This window comes from Vulpes lagopus, chromosome 4, assembly GCF_018345385.1.
Source record: "Vulpes lagopus strain Blue_001 chromosome 4, ASM1834538v1, whole genome shotgun sequence".
Classification (NCBI taxonomy): domain Eukaryota; kingdom Metazoa; phylum Chordata; class Mammalia; order Carnivora; family Canidae; genus Vulpes; species Vulpes lagopus.
Window position 1 is genome coordinate 12,461,206 of NC_054827.1, and position 6,794 is coordinate 12,467,999.

The following is a 6,794-nucleotide window of genomic DNA, read 5'->3' on the forward strand; positions in this document are numbered from 1 at the left end:
GGGTTCCCGGTCCGGGCGCCCCGAGGAACGAAGGGGTAGAGGAGACGCAGAGGGGTGGGCAGCCGCCGAGTCTGTTGGAGCAAGAGTGCAAAGCCCCCCGGGGGAGAGGGGGACCCGAGTGGGCTGCCCCCGAGGCTCTAAGTTTAGGGGTTTCTATGAGCTCTTTCGCAGAACTTTACTGAGCACCCCGCGTGTGCCAAGTCCTGCCCATCGGGGCTTTGGTTACGTCTCTGTCCACCCATCAGGCTGACATCCAGGTGCTGGTGACCTTTGTTTTTTTTTTTTCCCCTGACATCTGGGGGCTTAGGTCTAACTGCCCTTAGCCGTGATCCTGGCAAATGCTTTCGGGGTTAATTGCCTTATTTGAGGACATTTTGCAGAGGTCATTCCTGCAAAGGCTGCAAAGCAGAATGTCGGCGCGGTCCTTTGTCAGCTGCGGGACAGGGCGTCGTGTCACTGCCGTCTGCTTCAGCTGTCCCGAGTCCTTAGCTTCTTGGTGGGGACCGCAGCCCCGACTACCTAACTGTCCCAGTAACTCCTACCGCCCTGGGGAGAAGAAAGGAGGGAGAAGAATCAGGAGCTCTTGTCCGATATTCGGAGTGCTATTTGTCACCCTCACAGGGATGCCACGCGTGTGGCTGGACCAATGCCTCAGGTGCTCAGAGATCTGGGCTGGGGACTGACACTGGGGGGTCTTTGGCCTTCTGATGGGATTTGACAGCATGGCCGGGACGCCATCCCTGAGGGATTATGACGGAAGAGAAGAGGGGCTCACGGCGAAGCTCTGAGCAACACCAGCCTCTCAGAGAGGGTGCAGGACCATGAGGTGGCGCAGGTGCCTGGGAGGGAAGCACCAGGGCATAAGCAGATGTGGAGTGAGGACCTGGGACAGGAGGACATCCCAAGACCAGTGGCCTGACCAACTCACCTGACGCCCCTGAGCAGCAGAGAAGACTCCTCTGGGTGACAAGGGCCTGACCCTATATTTCATGTGAAGGCACGTTTGCACTTTGTCCTCCAAGGAAGGACAAAAACTTTAAAAAGACTCTGACAACAAGCTAAAGAGACGGGTTAGAAGATTCTTCGGTAGTAAAGGTAACACCACAGGGGCCTAATCGAGGGTAAGAGCAGTGAAAATGAACAGGCAAGAAGAGACAGTCAAGGTCCCTGGAGTCGCTAGACCCTGGTGACCTATAGCGTGGAGACAAAGAGCTTTCAGCATTCATACATGGACTGTGACATCCTTTTTTAAAAGATTTTTATTTATTTTATTCATGAGAGACCGAGAGAGAGAAAGAGAGAGAGAGGCAGAGACACAGGCAGAGGGAGAAGCAGGCTCCACGCAGGGAGCCTGACGTGGGACTCGATCCTGGGACTCCAGGATCACGCTCTGGGCCGAAGGCAGGCGCTAAACCACGGAGCCACCCAGGGATCCTGACTGTGACATCCTCAAGCAAGACGGGAGCTGGCGGGGTAGGTGGCACAGGCGGGAGGGTGGCCCCGGGCAGAACAGAGTCACTGTGACTGTGGTATGTCCCTGCGGCTTGACGGGTTTTGGGCCCAGCGGAGAAGCGGTGGCTGCAGGAGTGGAGAAGCGGTGGCTGCAGGGGGAGTTTCGACACAGGCCAGTGAATAACCGTCGAAGCCCAGGCTGGGATGAGCTTCCTCACGGAAAGGAGGCAAAGCAAGAAAAGCAGAGGCTCACTGAGCAGGAAGGCTGTGGAGGGGTGGAGGTGGAGGCAGACCCCGGACTCCTCAAGCCTTTGGTAGATATAGGATCGCTGGGGTTGCCATCATTCGGGGATCTACTTACAGCCTTTCTTGTGCCCTGGCTGACTTTGGAGAACCCGGGTGTAGACTCCACTGCCAACTTCCTGGGCTCGCTCGTGGAGGTTGGGGACCCCACATGATCCGCGTTCCCCACCCTTAGAGAGCTCTGGACTCTGTGGACAGAGGAGGCTGCGGTCCTGTGTTCCACAATGACATTCTTTATTCTTTTGTTAGATTTTTATTTATTTATTTGACAGAATGAGAGGGGGGGGAGTAGCCGAGGCAGAGGGAGAAGCAGGCTCCCCGCCGAGCAGGGAGCCCGATCTGGGGCTCGATCCCAGGACCCTGAGATCATGACCTGAGCTGAAGGCAGACGCCCAACCAACTGAGCCCCCCAGGCCCCTCCCCGAAGGACTTTAAAGGAAATATCAGCCTAAGGACTCACATTAGCCTTAGCTCTGAGTCACAAAATGAGGGATTTCTGGGAATAGAGTATAAAATCTGAATTTGCATCATTGCTAGGTCAAGTTTGCCTGAGGGCAACGCGGTGGGGAGCACCAGTTACACAGAAAGCTGCAGAATCACCCTTCCCTGGAGCTGGGCAGCCAGTGAGCTGTCAATTCTGTTCCCTCTCTTTAAACAACAACAACAACAACAACAGCAACAAAACAGGCTGTAGAAAACGTAAGAGGGTTGGGGCCTGGGTGGAGGGCGGCGTGGTACCTCGTCCTCAGGGAGCCTGGAGTCTGATCCATCTTGGCTGGAAATACGAGTTCAAGGCCCAGGCGAAACCCTATGGACAAGCGGTCAAATGAGTTAAGTACCTACAAGCAATCCGGGCCTGGCTTTAAGCTTCTGGAAACTGTGATCCCCGGCCTGGCAGGGTCACTACACTCAGATGCTCACCAGGAAGAGGCCAGACATCGCCACCACAAGGTGGGCTCCTCCTGGGGCAGAGGAGGAGACAGGCCCTCCTCAGGGTAGGGGGGCCTTGGGGACCTGGCGTTGGGAGAGCTCTGCTTCAATCATGCCTGAACCCCAAAACTCAAGGAGCGTGGAGCAGAGGAATGGAGCTCAGGTCACTTGCTTACAGAACCTTCTAGAGCAGTGAGCCTAACCCCCCTCTTAGCAGCCGACCATCTCCCAGAGACTTAGGAGCTCTCAGGGCTGAGTGGGCCCTGGCCGGAGGGTCCGAGGGAGGGGGGGTGCCTACCTCGGTCTCCCCACAAAAGCGCACCTGCCGCTGCCAGGTCCACATGTCTTTCCCAACACAGGGCTCTTTGTTCTCGCTACAGATTGTTCTATTCCGGTTTCCCCGAAAACAGTGTGCTAAGGGAGCCTGAAGGAGGTTTCGCTCATAAATCCTCTTGCAAAGGAAATCCTTGTATCCCCGTGATATTTTTTTGTTATGGTCTTTTCCTTCACAAAGTCCTTGTTATTGAAAGCGCTTAAAAGCATCACGTTGAACAAAAATCACATTGGCTGCCCTAACGCCTCAGCGAAGCTCGATCTTAAGGTGACCTTTCACTTCTCTTCCGCCGACCTCCCCTCCTCCCTTCTTAGCCGTTTATCTCAGGAGCCCGGTGCCACCAGAAGACAGGACAGCAAGGATGCAACTCCTGCCCAAACTGGCTAAATCCCACACGACCCTCAAAAGCGCCCCAGCCCCTTCCTCCAGGCAGCCCTCTGGGCTGGCTTGTAGTGTTCGCAGGCCAGAGGCCACTGCAGCCTCTTCCCTGCAAAGCAATAGCCTTAAAAAGGAAGGAAATTCTGACACATATTACAGCACGGATGAATCTTGGAGGCCTCATGCTAAGAAAAATAAGCCAATCACAAAGACAAATAGTATATGATTCCACTTATACGAGACAGCTCGAGTCAGATTCAGAGTTGGAAAGAATGGTGGTGGCCAAGGCCTGGGAGGTGGGAGGGGAGGGGGAGCTAGTGGTGAAGGGGGTCAGAGTTTCAGGTCTGCAAGATGAGAAAGTTCTGGAGACACCCAGTGGTGATGGCCACACGACAATATGAGTGCCCTTAATACTCCTGAATTGTAAACTTAAAAATAATAAAAATGAGGGGATCCCTGGGTGGCTCAGTGGTTTAGCACCTGCCTTTGGCCCAGAGTGTGATGGTGGAGTCCCGGGATCGAGTCCCACATCAGGCTCCCTGCATGGAGCCTGCTTCTCCCTCTGCCTGTGTCTCTGCTTCTCTCTCTCTCTGTATCTCTTATGAATAAATAAATAAAATCTTTAAATAATAATAATAAAAATGATAAATTAAAAAAATCTCTTCGCGGTATTATTCTGGCCCCAAAGCACAGGGGTCGGTTTTCTACAACATTGTCTCTTCATGCACCTGGTCCTGCTCCAAGGCTTCTGCCAAAAGAGCCTGCCCACCCCCAACCCCCCCACACCTCGGGTACAAGGGAGGAGGTCTGTGCCGGCAACCCCCCTCCCTATCCTGGAACCCACCAGAATAAGGCTGCCCTGGGCCATTCCCAAAGGAAGCACTAGTCCACTGTCAATATAAAGCACCTCTGAAAAGCCCCTAATACTCCTAAAAATGGTCCTACTTCCAAACCTTTACACGGACTCTCCACACCCAGAGAAGGAGACTTTTCCATAAAACAAAGATTTATTGAAAGGAACAGAAGAGGGGCACCTGGGTGGCTTGGTCAGTGAAGCGTCTCCTTTGGCTCAGGTCGTGATCTCAGGGTCCTGGGATCGAACCCCATGCTGGGGTCCTGCTTCTCCCTCTCGCTTTGCCCCTCCTCCCTGCTTATGCTACCTAACACTCTCTCTCTAACAAATAAATAAAAAATCTTTATAAATAAATAAGTAAAGGAAGGAAGGAAGGAAATGGAAGAGGCGAGCTCTGGGATGGAAAGACCTAGATTCAGCCCCTACGTGACCTGAGACAACGTAGGTCACGCCTGTGAGCCTGTCTCCCAGGCTGTGTACGAAGGTGACAATAGTAACAGCACAGGACCATTGAGAAGGTGACGGTGAGGACCAGGGAGGGATATTTATGGAAATCACAGAGCACATAGGAGGCTCTCGATACATGACAGTTACTCTTTTTTTTCTTTTTTAAGATTTTATTTATTTATTCATGAGAGACACAGAGAGAGGCAGAGACACAGGCAGAGGGAGAAGCAGGCTCCCGGGACCTGCAGAGAGCCCAATGCGGGACTCGATCCCGGGACCCTAGGATCACGACCTGAGCCGAAGGCAGATGCTCAACTGTGGAGCCACCCAGGCATCCCACAGTTACTCTTTTTATTCTGTATTTTGTCTTCAGATCCACCTTCAGAGGGTGATGTGAAACTGCACTTCTTGGGCCGGGTGGTTTGCTACAGGCACTGGCCGAAACAGGGGGCCCTTCCGAGCCTTTGTATGACAGGAGTCCTCTAAAACTGGGGCCTCTGCCATCGGAGAAAGCTCGGCAGGCAGGCATGGCCCAGCTCGCCTGCCCGTGCACGAGCTCTTTCCCCTTAGACACGAGGGAATGCACCTCTCATCGGGGTGCTCCTCTCCTGGAAGTTCGAGGCGACTGTCTCACTCGTCTGCAGATGAAGAGGATCAGATCCCCAGGCCATCAACTGTGGTTCCTGTGGCCACCAACCCACCTGCTCGACCTGTGGCTGAGGCCGGCAGGCTGGATCCAGAGTCAGGGTTTCCCACCATGGTTCCCTAGGATCCTGCTTTGGGACAAGGGCACAGAGATTACCAGCACAAAGATAACAGACAGGAAAACCTTATTTCTAAAATGAGGAAAACGGATTAAAGAGACTGCAAATGTGAAAGACTTTGCATCTGCCTCCAAAACTTTACATTTATCCATCCTTTTGTCCATCCATCCATCCATCCATCCCTTCCGGTACCAGGTACCCCCGTCTTGAGTGGCTATAATGAGCAGGTCGGGGATACCAGGCACAGGGAGTCAGAGGTGGAGAGGAGGAGACCTCACTGTGCAGTGGGTCATGGACCATTCAGAGAGATGGACAAGCAGAGACGATGAGAGGCAGCGTGATACTGTGGAGCAAGCAGGGTGGTGGGGGGAGCCCGGGAGAGGTGGTGGGGATGAGGGAGAGGACAAGGGGCACTCACTGAGAGTCCTGTATGCACACTGGGTGATGTGTCACGTCCACATGAATGGGAGCCTACAGGGCAGGGAGGAGCCAGGCAGAGGGAACAGAATGTGCGAGGCCCAGCAATCAGAGATCACAGCAGATCCCCAGGCTGGGGAGGCTGGGGGCAGCCACCAGGGAAAGGCTGGGCTCAGGGCTTCGTTGAGCATCCACAAGAGGCCTATGGATTCCTTTCAGAATACTGTGGGGTTTTTTTTCCCTTGGGAATTTTTTTTAAATATTTTATTCTTACACAATCTCTACACCCAAAGTGGGGCTCAAGCTCACAACCCTGAGGTCAGGAGTCCCACACTTCACTGACTGAGCCCCCCAGGTGCCCCCAGAAAATGTTTTTAAGTACATAAAATACGATGCAATGAAAAGATAAAACAGATAAGTTGACAAAAGAAACTATTTACATTGGAATCCAGCTATCAAAATATTTTTAAAATGGTAATAGATGTGCTTCTTTATTGACGCATTAAGTAACAAGATCTAGCAAAGAGGTGACCAGTACCATAGTTTCCAGACAGCGATGATAGTTAATAGTTAACTATTGCAGCATATCTGTAACAACCATAATATAATATGAAAATGTCTGTGGTTTCCATCGGCGTCAAACTATCTGTACTACTAAACCGCTGTGGTTTGTTGTTCATCATTAAAGGGAATGCTCCATTTCAGTTAGAAGTTAGTAGAAAATTAAAAAAAAAAAAAAAGAAGAAGAAGAAGTTAGTAGAAAATGTCCAAGAGTCCCCTTGTTGGAGCTTGTGGATTCCAAGGGTACAAACACCTGGCCCAGCTCATTCACTCCTCCTGCCCCACCTCCTCCAGCCCCTCTCGAGACACATTAGCTGGTGTTCACTGTCCTTCTCTCTCTCAGAACACGAGCTCC